At 40.6% G+C, this 19,619-nt stretch overlaps 1 non-coding gene across 1 annotated transcript; it reads right to left on the reverse strand.

The window, feature by feature from the left end:
* Positions 1-15,726: 15,726 nt before the first annotated feature.
* LOC123459061 lies at positions 15,727-15,832 on the reverse strand. Its single transcript, XR_006635990.1, has one exon. It is a non-coding gene; the product is annotated as a U6 spliceosomal RNA (small nuclear RNA).
* Positions 15,833-19,619: the final 3,787 nt, after the last annotated feature.

Genomic DNA, 19,619 nt, shown 5'->3' on the forward strand with positions numbered 1-19,619 from the left:
CTTTGATGATGCCTTGACCTTATATTTCCATCCCTTAGTACTATGAGAAATAAATCTTTGCTGCTAATAAGCGGGCTTCTTTATAGCATTTTGTTAGAACAGCTTAAAATTTCTAAAACAACATGGGAATGGTGGTTCACACTTGTAAATTCCAGTACTCAGGTGGTGAGGCAGTAGGGTTAGGATTTCAATGCCAATTATATCTACATAGCAAGTTAGAGACCAGCCTGGAGTAAGTGACTGTGTCTCAAAAACAAAGTTATAAGACAAATGGAAAGTTAAATACAGATGGAAAACACGTTTCTATCAAGTATTTTTTTTAATACTATCAGCTTTAGAAGCTCATGCCCACATAGTCATATATTTTAAATTCATTCATTCATTCACTTGTTATTTTATTTATGCATTCAAACACTTGCCATTCAAAGACTATTTGTTGAGTACTTTGCAATGTGTCTTTGTGCATAGTAAGCACTTAGAATAGGTGGTGTGTATGTGTGTGTGCGCGTGTGCATGTGTATGAATGCATGCACACATGTATGTGTCCTTTACTTTGTCCTTGAATACTAAATCCTTTTGTGGGACTATTTTATTATTTGATCCACTGGTAATTTAGGAAAACATGAAGTAGAGGTAAGAGATGAGGAGGAAATCCACATACACGGTTGAATATTCCACTAAAGGTGGAAGCCAGTTTTCCACATCAACACCTCTTCTGATTTGAACACTGGGAGTGGTTGCCTCTCCCCAGCTATTGCTGAATGGACTAGAGATACACATGTGCTTCCATGTGGAAAGCTATGTAGGTGATTAGAGAGACACAATATAAGTTTAATGGGCTATTTGGAAGTCATTTAGAGCTCAGCATTGGGTAAATAGTTTGGGTGTTGATCAAAAGGAACAGCCAAGCTGGGTGTGGTGTCACATGCCTTTAATCCCAGCACTCGGGAGGCAGAGGTAGGAGAATCACCGTGAGTTCGAGGTCACCCTAAGACTCCAGAGTGAATTCCAGGTCAGCCTGTGAAACCCTACCTTGAAAAAAAAAAAAAAAACAGCTAAGAGCTGTTGCCATACAGAAGAAATCTGGAGAGAGAAAGGGTAGTGAGATTCCCCACTCCTCAGTTCTGCTCCTGTGAGGTCTGTGCTTGTTTGTTTAATTCTTAGGTCTTCCCTGGGACTGCTTGCCTGGTAGATCTTCCTAGCAAAAGCTTCCAGGTACCTGTATGGGGGGATTCTTATTGACCCAAAATGACCCTTGACTTTAAAAGACATTGTCTACTCATCCCTCCTTCAATGTGTAAACTTTTGGAAAATTTCCTCCCAAGCCTAGGAATGATGAGGTTGGTTTCAAGTTGCTGTTGGCTGAACTCATGATCAGACATCCACTTCTCCATTCTAAAAACATAGACCACCTCATAATCTTTTTACTCTTTTTATCTCTGAGCACTGGTCAGCAGCAATATTTCTTGGTGGCTTTGAGGAGTAGAAATGATGATGAGGCTAAGTTAAGATGACTTGGCTTTTAGGGACAAGACATAGCAGCTTTGATCACTGATTGCTGGAGTGCCACTGTGGGAAGGGGCATCTCAGTTCTGTTCATGCTTAATATGTCATGTGGTCTCTGAAATCAGTTGAAACAACCTGATAACAAAACAAGTCTTAATGGAAGGTTGGACAGAAATTTTACAAAAATGGGATTGAAAGACCATTCTTGGTAGGTAGGCATAGGACCTTCCTAGTGGATGGGCTTGGAGTTTCTCCATTAAGTACCTGTTGAAACACAGAAATGCAAAGAGGTTATAGGAGCTGCCTCCCCATCAGGTTGCCCTCAAGTTGTTCATGTCTAAACTGGGGTCTGGGTGGTGGTCTATAAAGGCCCCTTTCTGCTTTCTGGTTGACACTGAGTGGAGTTAGAATCCTTACAGCTAAGCCAGCAGTCAGAACATCCACAGCTAAGTGGCCAGTAAGTGACAGGGTGGAAGTGGTTTTGATAGGTTGAGAGACAAGGAAATCCAGCTCATGTTGTTGAAAATTCACCCTGCCATCCCTTATGTGGATTTTTCAGCAAAAAATAAAATGTACCCTGTAAGTAAACACCAATATGGGAGCATGCTAGGGACAATTAAGATGAAAACTGTGATAGAAAAGCAGCTTTGATTAGATGAAGCTATGAATCTGAAGTTGGTAGCCTAATGATACTCTTGTTAAAGGTAATTGGTACAAGTTATTTTCTTCTTTTCTTCCCTTCTTCTCTACCTTTAGTTCTTTTATAGACTCTGCTTCTTAAGATATACATAATCATGTATAGGTGCATAAGTTTAATCTATATCTTTAAATTATTTCAACTCATTCTTTTTTAAAAAAAATTATTTATTTATTTATTTGAGAGCGACAGACACAGAGAGAAAGACAGACAGAGGGAGAGAGAGAGAATGGGTGTGCCAGGGCTTCCAGCCTCTGCAAACGAACTCCAGACACGTGCGCCCCCTTGTGCATCTGGTTAACGTGGGACCTGGGGAACCGAGCCTCGAACCGGGGTCCTTAGGCTTCACAGGCAAGCGCTTAACTGGTAAGCCATCTCTCCAGCCCTCAACTCATTCTTAATGCAAAGAAAGATGGTAAAAGAAGGCATGGAAATTTTTTTGGGAGAATAATTAAATAATGTTCAGAAGCAGGTTTAATTATGGATAAAAGCTTACTAACTGACCACAGAAATGGAATGCATATATAGATATTTTTAAGGAAAAGTTGAGACACTGGGTAGGTTATTAGGACTTGAATTTCAATCTTTGGTGGTTTGAATATAATTGTCCATAGTCTCAAGTATTTGTGATTAAGTTTCCTTAGTCCCCACCTAGTAGAGTATTTGGGGTGTGGGGCCCTGCTGGAGGCAATGTGTCACCAGGCTTGGCCTTGGGGTGGAGTCTAGCCCTGTGCTTTTAGAGTCAGTCCATTTTCACTCTTCTCTTTCTGCTGTGAATATATGATGGAGTGAACCAGCTTCTTTCACCATGATAAAACTTCACCTCAAAACTGTAAGCCTGAAGTAAACTCTTTTCACCTATTTGCAATGAGAAGGTAACTGCAACAGGAAGTTGGCACCAGAAGTGGGGTTGTTGATGTCATAATCTGACCCTGTGTTTTTTGGTCTTTTGAATATGTTTGTTCAAGGAATATGGAAGGATTTGAAACTTTGGACTGGAGAAGCCTTGCAGTGCTGCAAACAATGGTTGATGAGCCATTCTGGTGAGAGTTTGAAAATTTTAAATGCAGAGATAACTGTGGAGGTCTAGCTTATAAACTTTCAAAGGGGAAGGATAAAACTTTGTTGGAAATGGGCTATTGGAAAGGCTGGCTGCATTCTGCCCATGTCCTGAGAATTTGAGCAAAAATAAATTTAAATTTAATTAGCTGATTAAATTTAATTTAAAAGTAATGGTCTTGGCAGAAAAATACAGAATCAAAATATATGAAAGATACAAAGTTTCCAAAGAAATAAATATAAGCACATATAAAGTTACTGGCCCAAACACTGGTTTGGGGACACATAAGCTGCAGCTGTTAAGATTACCAGTTAAGGAGACTAAAGGTGGACCATGATCATCTGTTCTATATTAGAGCCTCAGAAAGAATGTTGAATGTCTTGAAAATAGGGGGCTATTGCAGTCAGCTTCATGTTGCTGGCAGAAAATACCCAACCAAGAACAGCTGTGGGAGAAAGGGTTTATTTTGGCTTATAGACTTGAGGAGAAGCTCCATGATGGCAGGGGAAAATGATGGCATGAGCAGAGGGTGGACATCACCTCCTGGACAACATCAGGTGGACCACATCAGCAGAAGAGTGTGCCAAACAACTGGCAAGGGGAAGCTGGTTAAAGCACTCATAAGCCCGCCCCCAACAATATAGTGCCTCCAGGAGAACCTAGTTCCCAAATTGCCGCCAGCTGGGGACCTAGCATTCACAACACCTAAATTTATGGGGACACCTGAATCAAACAACCACAGGAGCTTAAATTCTAAAGGAGTGTCTTGAACTTCAAAGTCAGATTTATTTCTCTCTGGATTAACAAATTTTGTAGTCTACCTGGTACTATAGGAATATGACAAATGCAGGAAAGACAGTCATTGGATTTGCAACCTAGTTTGGTTTTTGTAAATGACCTCTGGGCAATGTGAAGCAGGCTTATTTGAGTCCCTGCATGGAGACCTGATGGACCATGGCATGGATGAACCAGGGGTTTCAGTGGAGATGCTAGGAAATGCTAGTCTATAAGTGAAAATAAATGCCAGGACTGTGGGACTACTGCCAAGGAGTCAAGGAAACTTTTTCTAATATCAGTGCTTTCCTCATAGTCTGCTAACATGCTAACAAAGTTTTGTGATGGTCCATGTCATCAATCAATGAATCAATGAACATGCTTTTTGAAAAGTCAATTTTCTTTGTCTTATTTTAGAGAGTATGTAAGTCTGGGCAGGGTCAAGGAATCTGCATTCTAATTCTTTCTGATTAAATTTTGGTGATGGATTTTACTTTTTTTCAAATTTTTTTTTTTTAAATTTTTATTAACATTTTCCATGATTATAAAATATATCCCATGGTAATTCCCTCCCTCCCCACCCCCACACTTTCCCGTTTGAAATTCCATTCTCAATCATATTACCTCCCCATTACAATCATTGTAATTACATATATACAATATCAACCTATTAAGTATCCTCTTCCCTTCCTTTCTCCACCCTTTATGTCTCCTTTTCAACTTACTGGCCTCTGCTACTAAGTATTTTCATTCTCACACAGAAGCCCAGTCATCTGTAGCTAGGATCCCCATATGAGGGAGAACATGTGGCGCTTGGCTTTCTGGGCCTGGGTTACCTGACTTAGTATAATACTTTCCAGGTCCATCCATTTTTCTGCAAATTTCATAACTTCATTTTTCTTTACCGCTGAGTAGAACTCCATTGTATAAATGTACCACATCTTCATTATCCACTCATCTGTTGAGGGACATCTAGGCTGGTTCCATTTCCCAGCTATTATAAATTGAGCAGCAATAAACATGGTTGAGCATGTACTTCTAAGGAAATGAGATGAGTCCTTTGGATATATGCCTAGGAGTGCTATAGCTGGGTCATATGGTAGATCAATCTCTAGCTGCTTTAGGAACCTCCACACTGTTTTCCACAATGGCTGGACCAGATTGCATTCCCACCAGCAGTGCAGAAGGGTTCCTTTTTTTCCACATCGCCGCCAACATTTATGATCATTTGTTTTCATGATGGTGGCCAATCTGACAGGAGTGAGATGGAATCTCAATGTAGTTTTAATCTGCATTTCCCTGATGACTAGTGACGTAGAACATTTTTTTAGGTGCTTATATGCCATTCGTATTTCTTCCTTTGAGAACTCTCTATTTAGCTCCTTAGCCCATTTTTTGATTGGCCTGTTTGATTCCTTATTAGTTAACTTTTTGAGTTCTTTGTATATCCTAGATATTAATCCTTTATCAGATATATAGCTGGCGAAGATTTTTTCCCATTCTGTAGGTTGCCTCTTTGCTTTTTTCACTGTGTCCTTTGCGGTGCAAAATCTTTGTAATTTCATTAGGTCCCAGTGGTTAATCTGTGGTTTTATTGCCTGAGCAATTGGGGTTGTATTTAGAAAGTCTTTGCCAAGACCAATATGTTGGAGGGTTTCCCCTACTTTTTCCTCTAGCAGTTTCAAAGTTTCCGGTCTGATGTTAAGGTCTTTAATCCATTTGGACTTAATTCTTGTGCATGGCGAGAGAGAAGAATCTATTTTCATCCTTCTGCAGATATTTATCCAGTTTTCAAAACACCATTTGCTGAAGAGGCTGTCTCTTCTCCAATGAGTATTTTTGGCATTTTTATCGAATATCAGGTGGCTATAGCTACTTGGGCTTACATCTGGGTCCTCTATTCTGTTCCACTGATCTACATGTCTGTTTTTGTGCCAGTACCATGCTGTTTTTGTTACTATGGCTCTGTAGTATAGGTTAAAATCAGGTATGGTGATACCACCAGCCTCTTTTTTGTTGCTCAGTATTATTTTAGATATTCGAGGTTTTTTATGATTCCAAATGAATTTTTGGATTGTTTTTTCTATTTCCATGAAGAAAGCCTTTGGAATTTTGATAGGGATTGCATTAAATGTGTAGATTGCTTTAGGTAAGATTGCCATTTTCACGGTATTGATTCTTCCAAGCCAGGAACAAGGGATGTTTCTCCACTTTCTAGTGTCTTCTGCAATTTCTCGCTTGAGTGTCTTAAAGTTCTCATTGTATAGATTCTTTACTTCCTTAGTTAGGTTTATTCCAAGGTATTTTATTTTTTTTGATGCAATTGTGAATGGGAGTGATTCTCTGATTTCATCCTCTGTGTGTTTGTTGTTAGCATATATGAAGGCTACTGATTTCTGTGTATTTATTTTGTATCCTGCTACATTGCTGTAGGTTTTGATCAGCTCTAACAGCTTGCTAGTAGAGTCTCTAGGGTCCTTTATGTATAGAATCATGTCATCTGCAAATAATGATAACTTGATTTCTTCCTTTCCAATTTGTATCCCTTTTATGTGTGTCTCTTGCCTTATTGCTATGGCTAAGACTTCCAAAACTATATTAAATAAAAGTGGAGACAGTGGACACCCTTGTCTTGTTCCTGATTTTAGTGGAAAAGCTTCCAGTTTTTCCCCATTTAGTAATATGTTGGCTGTAGGCTTGTCATAAATAGCCTTTATTATATTGAGATATGTTCCTTCTATTCCCAGTCTCCGTAGGACTTTTATCATGAAGGGATGTTGGATTTTGTCAAATGCTTTCTCTGCATCTAATGAGATGATCATGTGGTTTTTGTCCTTCAACCCATTTATGTAATGTATTACATTTATAGATTTGCGTATGTTGAACCATCCCTGCATCTCTGGGATAAAGCCTACTTGGTCAGGGTGAATGATCTTTTTGATATACTCTTGTATTCTGTTTGCCAATATTTTGTTGAGAATTTTTGCATCTATGTTCATGAGGGAGATTGGTCTGTAATTTTCTTTTTTTGTTCTATCTTTGCCTGGTTTTGGTATCAGGGTGATGCTGGCCTCATAGAAGGAGTTTGGTAGGATTCCTTCTTTTTCTATTTCCTGGAAAAGCTTAAGAAGCAATGGTGTTAGCTCTTCCTTAAAAGTCTGGTAAAATTCAGCAGTGAATCCATCCAGGCCTGGGCTTTTTTTAGTTGGGAGATTATTGATAACTGCTCGGATCTCCATGTTTGTTATAGGTCTATTTAAGTGATTAATCTCATTTTGATTTAATTTAGGTAGGTCATATAGATCAAGGAAATCATCCATTTCTTTCAGATTTTCATACTTTGTGGAGTATATGCTTTTATAGTATGTCCCTATAATTTTTTGAATTTCTCTGGAATCTGTTGTGATGTTACCTTGTTCATCTCTGATTTTATTAATTTGTGTCTCTTCTCTCTTTCTTTTGGTCAGATTTGCTAAGGGTTTATCAATCTTGTTTATCCTTTCAAAGAACCAACTCTTTGTTTCATTAATTCTTTGGATTGTTCTTTTTGTTTCTATTTCATTAATTTCTGCCCTAATCTTTATTATTTCTTCCCGTCTACTACTTTTTGGTTTGCCTTGTTCTTCTTTTTCCAAGGCTTTAAGGCGAAGCATTAGGTCGTTTACTTGCGACCTTTCTAATTTCTTAATATAGGCACTTAAGGCTATAAATTTACCTCTTAGAACTGCCTTCATTGTGTCCCAGAGATTTTGGTATGTTGTGTTCTCATTATCATTTGACTCTATAAATTTTTTGATTTCCTTTTTGATTTCTTCATTGACCCACTCATCATTTAGTAGTGTATTGTTTAGCTTCCATGATTTTGTGTATGCTCTGTAGCCTTTCTTGCTACTGATTTGTAGTTTAATTCCATTGTGGTCAGATAGAATGCAAGGAATTATTTCAATTTTCCTGAATTTGTTAAGATTTGCTTTGTGTCCTAATATATGGTCTATTTTAGAGAATGTTCCATGTGCTGCTGAAAAGAATGTATATTCTGCAGCCTTTGGATGAAATGTCCTGTATATATCTGTTAGGTCCATATCTTCTATGACCTCATTTAGTCCAGATGCCTCTCTGTTTATTCTTTCCCTGGATGACCTGTCAATTGATGAGAGTGGGGTGTTAAAGTCACCCACCACCACCGTGTTTGGTGTTATCTGTGACCTTAGTTCTAATAGTGTTTGTTTGACGAATTTGGGAGCCCCCATGTTAGGTGCATATATGTTTAGGATTGTAATGTCCTCCTGTTGGAGTGTGCCCTTAATCAATATAAAGTGACCTTCCTTATCTTTTTTGACTAACTTCGGACTAAAGTCCACCCTGTCTGATATTAGGATAGCAACCCCTGCTTGTTTTCTAGGCCCATTTGCTTGAAACACCGTCTTCCAACCTTTCACCCTAAGATAATGTCTATCCTTTGTAGAAAGGTGAGTTTCTTGAAGACAACAAATTGTAGGATCCTGCCTTTTAACCCAGTCTGCAAATCTATGTCTTTTCGTTGGGGCATTGAGACTGTTGATATTAAGAGATATTATTGAAAGGTGTGTATTTATGTTTGCCATTTGTGTGTGTGTGTGTGTGTTACTTGTTCTACCTGTGCTCTCTTCTGTTAACTGGTATTTGAGTATGGCTGGTTTTTTCTAGGTTCCTTATATGTGTGCTTTTCCTTTTGTTCAGCATGGAGGATTCTATCAAGTATTTTCTGTAGAGCTGGTTTTGTCTTCAGATATTCCTTTAACCTGCTTTTGTCATGGAATGTCTTTATTTCTCCATCTATTTGGATGGATAACTTTGCAGGGTAAAGTAACCTTGGTTGACAGTTGTTATCTTTCAGAACTTGGAATATATCACTCCAGGCCCTTCTGGCTTTAAAAGTTTGTGTTGAATAATCTGCTGTAATCCTGATGGGCTTGCTTTTGTAGGTAACTTGATTTTTCTCTCTAACTGCTTTCAATATTTTTTCTTTGGTTTGTGTGTTTGGAAGTTTGAGTATAATGTGGCGAGGAGAGTTTCTTTCTGGGTTTTGTCTGGCTGGGGTTCTAAAGGCTTCCTGTATCTGTATTGGCACCTCTTTCCCAATTTGGGGAAAATTTTCCTCTATGATTTTGTTGAAGATGCCTACTATGCCTCTGGAGTGGAATTCTTCTCCTTCTACTATGCCCTGAATTCTTATATTGGATCTTTTCATAGTGTCCCGAATATCTTGAAATTCCCACTCATACTTTTCTATAAGTTTGTCTTTCTCTTTGTTGGACTGCATTAGGTCTGCCACCTGATCTTCTAGCTTAGATATTCTGTCTTCTCCCTCATCCATCCTACTGGTGAGATTTTCTACAGAGTTTTTTATTTCATTAACTGTGTTCTTCATTGCTAGTAATTCTGACTGGTTTTTCTTTATTATTTCTATTTCTCTATTTATGTCTTGTATTGCCTTCTTTATTTCATTAAATTGGTGTCCTGCCTCTTCTTTGATTCCTTTGATTTCCTCTTTGATTTCCTCTTTGATTTCTTCTTTGATTGTTTTCATGTGTTCTTTGACCTCTTTGAACATATTTATAATTATTCTTTTGAACTCTTTCTCAGGCATTTCCTCTAACTCTTTCTCACTGGAGGACATTTCTGATGCATTAATACTTTTAGGTGGATTTATATCGTCTTGCTTTTTAGTGTTTCTTGTGTTATAATGTATATATTTTTGCATCTTGGATTAAGTTAATGCTTGGATTTTCTAGCTAGCTGTGTATTCTTAGCTGTATCAATTGATTTGGTGTAATATATTTTCAGGGTAGGACCTTAAGGTATTAGGTGTGGCTCTTAAGACTTTCAGAGTATCTACAAAGATGTTCTTAGGGGTTGAGTTTCCCTGCTATAGGAGTATTCAAGCAGGCTGAGTGGAATAATATACTGGTAGATTCTAAAATTTAGCTAAACACTGTACCCATTCCATCAAAAACAGCCCCGAGTATGTATGCAAGAGTAGTTATTATAATGACCAGATCCTCTATCAACAAAGAGGTTTAGATTTCTGGTCTGTTGAGGTATCCAAGTCAGCTTGTGACCAAGTGAGACCCTTCCCTGGTGCAATCCCAGTTACCTTGGGTGATTGTGGTCTCAGTCAAGTTGCTGCCTGGGTCGTCGGGCTGCTGTTCTGATTTCTGGAGCTGGGCACTTGCTTTTCCTACAGGGCAAACTGAGCCGCTGCCGCCGCCTCTGCAGCTGTTGTAGGTGCCACCCCCGGAGCCCCCACCGCTGCTGAAGCTGCCGTTGCCATGTCCACCGCTGCTGCTCACCCCGAAGCCGCTGCTGCGGGATCTGTCACCGCTGCCACTCCTGGGTCCGCTGCTGCTGGGGCCACTGGTACCGGTGCTGGAGCCGCTGAAGTTGCTGCCTGCTTGGGTCCCGCTGTCAGCCCAAGTTGGCGTGGCCGGGTCCCGGGCCGCTGCTGTGTTCGCTGGAGCTGGGTTCAGGCGGCAGGGGAGGGGAGGGAGCCGCGCTGTTCTGGTTGTATCGTTTCTCCATGTGTGCTTTTACTTCGCGGTCTGCTCCTCCCTCCGTTGCTCGCTGCCGCTCTCCCCTCACGTTTCCCGAGTTGCGGAGAGCGCGGTGTGAGGGGAAAATCCCGCACCTGGCTTGTCCTGCGGCTCGAGCCGAGAGTCCGGCGGTTTTCTGCCGCTCCGCGGTTGCGGCGGGTAGCCGAGCGGCCCGGAGTCGCTGTTCCCGCCTGTGCAGGCTCTGGATGCTCTGGAACTCTTCTACTTCTCCGCTGCCGCCTCAACTTCCTATACACCTCACTTTTTAGTAAAAGTGTGTATTTTGCTGAGTTTTTTTTTGGTCTTCCCCCCCCAGGCTGTTTTGGCGTGGTACCTACGCCGCCATCTTAACCGGAAGTCTCCTTTTTTTCAAATTTTTATTAACAACTTCCATGATTATGAAAAATATCCCATGGTAATAACCACCCCCCCCAGGATCTTACTTTAAAATCACAGTTTACATTATTTTCTTCTTAATGATGCAATATCAAGTGGAGGGATAGGTTCTTTGTTATTTTATTGTGTTTTGTCTCTGAGTTCATTATGTTTAATCATTTCTCAATTTTCTCAACTTGTTCTTCTTAGAATTATGACTCTACCACCTAAGTATATAAGCTATTTTTTTTAACTAGTGTGATAAAAATGTTCCTTAGGCTCATTTTTGCTCTGCATATTCTATAAGATTTCACAGTTGTAGTGGCAGAACTAGGCAATATTTTAGCAGTTGAGATTCATTCAGTTTCATTAGTTTGGGAACTTGTTCTTCTTAGAATTATGACTCTACCACCTAAGTACATAAGCTATTTTTTTTAACTAGTGTGATAAAAATTTTCCTTAGGCTCATTTTTGCTCTGCATGTTCTACAAGATTTCACAGTTGTAGTGGCAAAACTAGGCAATATTTTAGCAGTTGAGATTCATTCAGTTTCATTAGTTTGGGAACTGGTGCATTGAGGCATGCTCAAAACTTTTAAATTAAAAGATACATTTTTCAGTTACTATACCTGAACCATTCACTGTACAATTCTATCCATTAAACTCTCTGAGACCTTGGATTCCTCATCTGTGCTTACCTGAGGATAATCATTTTTAAATTAAAAATAAGATCAGGCATGCTGATTTCATAAATTGCAAACATTAAAGAAATATCTGTTGACTGGCTTTAGCCCAGACTATTCCCACTGACTTTTTTTTTTTTTTTTTTTGAGAGCGACAGACACAGAGAGAAAGACAGATAGAGGGAGAGAGAGAGAATGGGCGCGCCAGGGCTTCCAGCCTCTGCAAACGAACTCCAGATGCGTGCACCCCCTTGTGCATCTGGCTAACATGGGACCTGGGGAACCGAGCTTCGAACCGGGGTCCTCAGGCTTCACAGGCAAGCACTTAACCGCTAAGCCATCTCTCCAACTCTCCCACTGACTTATTTTTCTGAAATAAAACTGGGCCATCAAGGCTGGATTTATCCAATGCACTGGTCATCATATGCCTAATCACACTCTGGATTCCAATGTGCACAAGCCTTTGAAGGGATCATTTCAAGGACAGGTGAAGGAATAGGCACCAGAAACCCCAACATGGCTCCTATTCCCTAAGCTTATTATTTGGATTTGCCTGATTCCGTGTGACCCTGGTGAAGATAATGTGTCCCTCAGAGCTGCAAGGGGCAACATCTTTATTGCTGTAGTAAGGCCAATATGGATAAAGAACACTGAAGACAAAGACTGGTTATACTTCACAAATCTGTAGGTTTGAGACCAGTAGAAGTTTCTAGGAAGGAAAGTAGCATTTTTTTAATGAGAGAAGAAGTGGCAGGAGCAGAGATCGCATAGTCCTTGCCCTTGGAGGGCCTGCTAGCAAAGGAACATTGCGAAAGACCTGTATGGAAAAATGTATATACTGTGCTTGTCAAACTGCCCAGTAAGCACTTCTCAATATTTATACCCTTATTTTACTGCTACTCTCACTTTGGGTAGAGAATCTTCTTTTTTCAGATGGCAGTGACCTTGGGATGAGTCAGAAGGTATCATAGTGCTGGAAAGAAGTGACTGGAGTACTGAGTAACATCTCAATCACACCTTCCAAAGGAAGGGTAGGACTCCATACAATGTGCTCCCTCCAGGCATAAAATGGCCTGGATATCCATGACCTCATAGTTCCTGACACTACCTCCATAAGACCATCATAAGAGGAGGAAAAGATCATGACATCAAAATAAAAGAGACTGATTGAGATGGGGAGGGGATATGATGGAGAATGGAATTTCAAAGGGGAAAGTGGGGAAGGGAGGGTATTACCATGGGATATTTTCTATAATCATGGAAAATGTTAATAAAAATTGAGGAAAAAAAAAAGAAAAAAGAAATCCTGAGGAATTTTTACAAGTATGACACAGAACTCACTTCATCAGCATTGTACCCAGTGATTTGTCAAGTCTCCATGCTAATGGGCCAGACAACAACCATGGCAGGCATGCAAGATTGTGAACTAAAGAGCACATTTCTTTCTCTCATCTAAAAGTAATTATTGGTTGCTAAATATTCAAACATACATTGAAAAAGCAGCTCGTTACATTATGTTAAGAAATAAATTACTATTTCTAATAGCTTCTAGTAGTTAATTACTTCTAATTATTAGTCTGGTAATAAATTACTGCTTCTAATTATGTTGTGGGCACAGTTGTAGCATTCAAAAATGCCATTTTCACAGTTGTTTACATCAGAATGTGTTTGCAGAATTATAGAACCATAATTACCCAGAATAACTGGTACTACAAAATAATAAACATTTGACAAATTCAATTGAAATCTGTCATTTCTTTGTCAGCTAATTTAGAAGATCAGGCACTAAAAAGAAAAACCATGCTTGACTTTTCCATCCTCTTCAGGGAGCAACAATATGTTACATTTGAGATTTTTGTTTTGTTTTGGTTGAATAAGTACAAAATTAGAATCCCTTTTGTTATTTAAAATAAGAGAATATTCAGGCTCCTAATAGTGTAAAAATTAGGTTATACTACCAACATATAACTCACAGGATGAAAGAAATTATAGCTATTTCACAAGAAATTGTAAAAAAAAAAAAAAAGTAAAATCTCCAGAATTATCAAGTTGTAACACATATAAGATATACAAAGATTGAGTGTAGGACTTTTAAATCTTTGACCTTTTGGCTTGAATTTGTAATTTATCCTGCTAGTTTGTGAAAACTATGACACAGAAATAGGTAACCTATTGCAAACAGTGGGATGGCTTAAAGATATTTTCTGCTCATAGCTACAGCAATTTGTAATCCCTCTGTGTCCTCCTTTCCTTTACCCTGCCCCCCTGTTTCCAAAGGGGTTTAGCTAAATTGGGAAGATCCACCCTGAATGTAAGTGGCACAATTTCCTGTGCTGAACAAAAGAAGAAAGCAAACAGAGAGCCAGCATTCTCTCTCTGCTTCCTGGCTGTGCACGTAATGCAAGTAATAGCTTTATATTCTTGCCACCATTTCTTCCCTGCCATTAGGGACTATGCCCTAACACCATAAGCCAATATAAACTCTTTCTTAAAGTGCTCTTTAAAAAACTTTTATTTTTATTTATGAGAGAGAGAGAAAGAGGGAGAGAGAGAGAGAGAGAGAAAATGGGTACACCAGGGCCTCCAACCACTGCAAGCTAACTCCAGATGCATGCACCCCTTGTGCATCTGGCTTATGTGGGTTATGGTGAGTTGAACCAAGGTCCTTTGGCTTTGTAGGCAAACACCTTAACTGCTAAGCCATCTCTACAGCCCCCTTAAAATTCTTTTGTTAGGCATTTTTCTTTAGCAATGAGAAAAAAATAAATAGCACATCATGTAAGATGTTCTCCCTTGTGTAATCCTTTCTCCTTGGGTATGGGCAGAACCTGAGGCTTGGCTGTGACCAATAGAACATGACTGAGATGGTGGAATTATATGATTGTTTGGGAGAGACTGAGAAATAACTATACAAGGGTATAGAGTTCATCTGGTTCTATACTGGCTTTGAGGAAATGAGGTTGGGAAATCTCAGTTTGAAAGCACCTACTATCATCTTTAGGAAATGACTGTGTGGTCTTCAGCCAATGATTAGATCTAAATCCCATAGACCCAAGGAACTGAATCCTGCCCACAGTGTCCTTCAGCTTGGAAATAGACCTTAGGCAGTTAAGCCTCAGACAAGATGCCAGCCTGTGGTAGTTTGAAAGTGAAATGTCCCTTTCAGCCCCGTGTCTTTGTGATTAAACCTCATGTTCAGTCCCCAGCTGCTGGAAAATCGAGAGGTGGAGCCTCTCTGGAGGCATGCTGTCGAGGATGGGTTCTGGAGTGTTATATCCAGCTCTCTCTTGCCAGAGCTAGCTCACTCTTGCTGCTGCCTCCCAGCTGCTGTGGCAAGATGTGATGCCCAGCCTCTGCTTTGCCATAGCATAACGAAATATCCTTTTTTTTTTAAAATTTATTTGAGAGCGACAGACACACAGAGAAAGACAGATAAAGGGAGAGAGAGAGAATGGGCGTGTCAGGGCTTCCAGCCTCTGCAAACAAACTCCAGACATGTGCGCCCCCTTGTGCATCTGGCTAACGTGGGACCTGGGGAACTGAGCCTCGAACCAGGGTCCTTAGGCTTCACAGGCAAGCGCTTAACCGCTAAGCCATTTCTCCAGCCCCGAAACATCCTTTTTGAGACCGAAATAAACCCTTACTGTTCATGCGCTGGTTTGGGCTGGGTGTTTTGTCCCAGCAACAAGAAAGTAACTGTAACACATTCCCCAGTGGATTCCTGAATTGCATTGTGAGAAGATCCTAACCTCAGGAAAACCAGGCCTGGCTCCTGACCCACAAACAGTGGGAAATGAGAAATATGTTGTTTTAAGCTGTTATATTTGTAGAGTTATTGAACGTTAGAAGGGTCTGCATTCTCTCTTCCTACTGTCACCGACAATTAGGGAGTCATAGAAGATAGAACTCCCTGAAGAGATTGTTAAAAGCGATTAACACTACTGCATGATCCGTTGATGCTATAGTCAGCAGAGCACAGAATTTGGGACAAAGAGCCTATCGGGTTGAATTGCATTGCAATAGTGGAATATCAGAAGATTCATAGACAAGCTTTTGTTTTTAAAACATGGAATGCTTCATGAACTTGCATGTCGTCTTTGCACAGGGACCCTGTTGATCTTCTCTGTATATTGCGATCTTAGTATATGTGCTGCTGAAGTGAACGCAGCTTTTGTATTCTATTCTACCAATAGCAGTTAGTTTGAGTGAGCCTTTGACTTCATTGATTCTTCTGTCCTTCCTTGACAACCAGGAGTAATAAAATCCAAGCTGCTTTAGCACGTTACCTGCTTTGCTCACGCTATGCTTATAGCTGCCCATGGCAGGTGTTAACTGCTCTGTGCTTCCGGTGAGGAAATTGATACTCACACAGTAGCAATGCAAAGTTATAGAGCACAGAAAGTCGTAAGCAAGTGAAGTTACACAGAGGTACAGACACAGGCATTTAATCAACAGTGGTTCTCAGGACTGCTCTCTTCTAAGAGGAAGTGAATACTATTTCAGATTACTGCCTGAGATAAGTTTGCAGGGTGGAAATTCCTCCATTAATTTATACTCCCATCAGCAGTGTTGGATGAGTGACAATTTCCATACATTTTGATTAGGTGTGGAATACTATCCTTAAAAAAAAACAAGCCTTCGGGCTGGAGAGATGGCTTAGTGGTTAAGCACTTGCCTGTGAAGCCTAAGGACCCCGGTTCAAGGCTCAATTCCCCAGGACCCACGTTAGCCAGATGCACAAGGGGACGCACGCATCTGGAGTTCGTTTGCACTGGCTGGAGGCCCTGGCACGCCCACTCTCCTCTCTCTCTCTGCCTCTTTCTCTGTCACTGTTAAATAAATAAATAAAAATAAACAAAAAAAATTTTAAAAAAGCATGCCTTCATAGGGCTGGAGAGCTGGCTTAGCAGTTACGACACTTATCTGCGAAGCCAAAAGACCCAGATTTAATTCCTAAGGACCCACAGAAGCCAGATACACAAGGTGATGCATGCATCTGGAGTTCCTTTGCAGTGGCTGGAGCCCCTGATGCACCCATTCTTTTGCTTTCTCTCACTCTCTATCTCTCTCAAATAAATAAATAAAAATTAAAAGGTGTGGTGGTACATGCTTTCAATCTCAGCACTCGCACTAGGGAGACAGAGGTAGGAAGGATCACTGTGAGTTTGGGGCCACCCTGAGTCTACATAATGAATTCCAGGTCAGCCTGGGCTAGAGTGAGACCCTGACTCAACTCCCCCCTCAAAATGCCTTCAGGCTAATGATTTTCTTGAGGTTCATGTTTATGGCCACTGGCTTGGGATAGTTTACATGAACAGAGAGGTGAAAATAAAGGAGAATATTAGCTTGACCACTAGAGATAGATGCACTTGGAGTGAAATACAGCCCACTTGTTTATTCATCTATTACCTTAATATTTTTGAAGTCTCTTCCACATGTGATGCTGTGGGCTCATTATCACCTTCTCAAGGATAACATCAGGACAGTTAACACCACTCTAGTGCTTGTTTTGTGCCAGATCCAGTCCTCGGGGATTTCAACTTATTAACTTATCAACTCTCACAGTGACCCAGCAAAATCGTTCCCATCATTACTCTTATTGTACAGGTAAGTAAATGAAGTCCCAGGACTCAGATCCCTAGTGACCCAGCCGGGCCTTAACCTTAGGCACTGTGGCTAAAGTTCACGCACCTTCATCCTCTAGACTACGTTCACTCTAGTTATTACCTTACAAGTATTCAGTATTCTATCTTCCATTCAGTCCGTCCTTCAGATCCTTTGCTGCCCTTGTTTGTAGACACTCCTCACAAAGTTATCGAAATGATTTGAGGCAATAGATCATTTTCATCTCAAGTGGCTTCTGAAAATTACCCACAAGATAAAAATCCCACATTCTCAAGTTTGTGCAAAAAAACCTGCAGAGGGCTGGAGAGATGGCTTAGCAGTTAAGTGCTTGCCTGTGAAGCCTAAGGACCCCGGTTCGAGGCTCGGTTCCCCAGGTCCCACGTTAGCCAGATGCACAAGGGGGCGCACTCGTCTGGAGTCCGTTTGCAGAGGCTGGAAGCCCTGGCGCGCCCATTCTCTCTCTCCCTCTATCTGTCTTTCTCTCTGTGTCTGTTGCTCTCAAATAAAAAAAATAAAAATAAAAATATTAAAAAAAAAATCCTGCAGAGAGTGTAGAGGGCTTAGGAAACAGAAACCCCCAGGGAATCTTTCAGCCCTGGCTTCAGGTGTCTTTGCTAATCTGCCATGTGTGTGAGTTTTTAAATTCCGCATCATTGTCATCACAGCTGAGTTCATGCTCAACACCAGCAGGGCAGTGTGTGGTAAAGTTTATTTATTTCCATGCTGCCTGATAAAGTTTTATTGCCATCCATGACCTGTGGCATGAGCTTACTCTTACTATTTATTGGTGAAACCATTTCCAAATGTACCCACAGTCCAGAAGGTTTCTGAACATCATCACAGCAACACAATTGCAAGTGTTTGCATGGTAGAAATGCCACCCCCATCTTTTTAGCATGTCTGAGGTTCTTAGACCTTTGTTGCCAGTAGCAAACATAGAGCTAGTGGCAAGAAACAAAGAAACAAAACCAAATACCCTCAAAATGCAGACAGGAATTAATGCTTGCTCTTCATTGTAGAGCATAGAAGTTTCTAAATTTATTTTGTTTATTTATTTTTATTTATTTGAGAGCAACTGAGAGAGAGAGAGAGAGAGAGAGAGAGAGAGAGAGAGAGAGAGAGAATGGGTGTGCCAGGGCTTCCAGCCACTGCAACAAACTCCAGACACCTGCACTCCCTTGTGCATCTGGCTAACGTGGGCCCTGGGGAATCAAGCCTCAAACCGGGGTCCTTAGGCTTCACAGGCAAGTGCTTAACCTCTAAGCCATCTCTCCAGCCCCATAGAAGTTTTTAGCACATAAAGTATGTTAACAAATACAAAATTTATGGGGGCCGTTAAATGCTCAAACATTATTCCCCCTCAAATTTCAGAGGTCAGGTTCATGGAGTGGCCGTGAAAGAACAATCAATCTGTGTTAGCTTGCTCCAGTCCAAGTTGCCTGCAACGCCCTTGAATCTTGGTGCCTAGCAAGGATTGAATTTATCGGAAGGTGCTCACGTCCTCATGCACACTGTCCCATGTACGTGGAAACGAACAGGTAAACTGGCACACCATTTAACTATCTCAGTCTTCTGCATCTCTGTCCACTAATGCTATCTTACAGACTTGGCACATCTAAGCATGACCACGCCAGGCTCTGTGCACTTAAACCCTACGGAGGTTCTTTCATTAGTCTTTGATAAGGCATTTTAGGAACAAATAGGAGTACAGAGATGGCTCATCTCCATTTGCAAATTTACTCAGGATTAAGGTTTTCATGAGATCTGATTTTGCAAATTTACACATGATCCACAGAAGTGTTTTCCGCATAGATTTTCAAATGTTTTATACTGTGACTCTTGCTAAGTTTCTGCAGCCAACATTCTGAGGATCAGACTCACTTTCAGAGGTCACTGCTTCATCAAACAGCCTCACTGGTTTTATGCCCCAAATTCTCAGTTGTTTTCAAATCTATGAAGTCCCAAATCACTGTATTCATGTTTTCCCCAATGCACTATAAACCTACAAAATATAAAAGTAGGCCAGATTCAAAGCTTACCAAAATGTTGAAAGGAAGTGACAGGTGAGTGTTTAGCACTAAATGACACTATTCTATCACACCCTCTGAGGACCACTGGGAAGAGGTGGCCGAGAGAACGGAAGAATGAAAGAAGGGGAGGTGTGCTTTGGGATGCTGTCTTCCAGATACAAAGTGGGTTGCATTCATGACCTCACAGCAGCTGCGTGAAACTGCATAATATTTGGTTTATCAACATGTTCTCATGGACAATGCAGGAGGGCAAAAAAGTGACATCACAATGGAAGAGGGACTAATTGAAAATAAGAGG

Source organism: Jaculus jaculus, chromosome 2 (genome assembly GCF_020740685.1).
Source record: "Jaculus jaculus isolate mJacJac1 chromosome 2, mJacJac1.mat.Y.cur, whole genome shotgun sequence".
NCBI classification, from domain to species: domain Eukaryota; kingdom Metazoa; phylum Chordata; class Mammalia; order Rodentia; family Dipodidae; genus Jaculus; species Jaculus jaculus.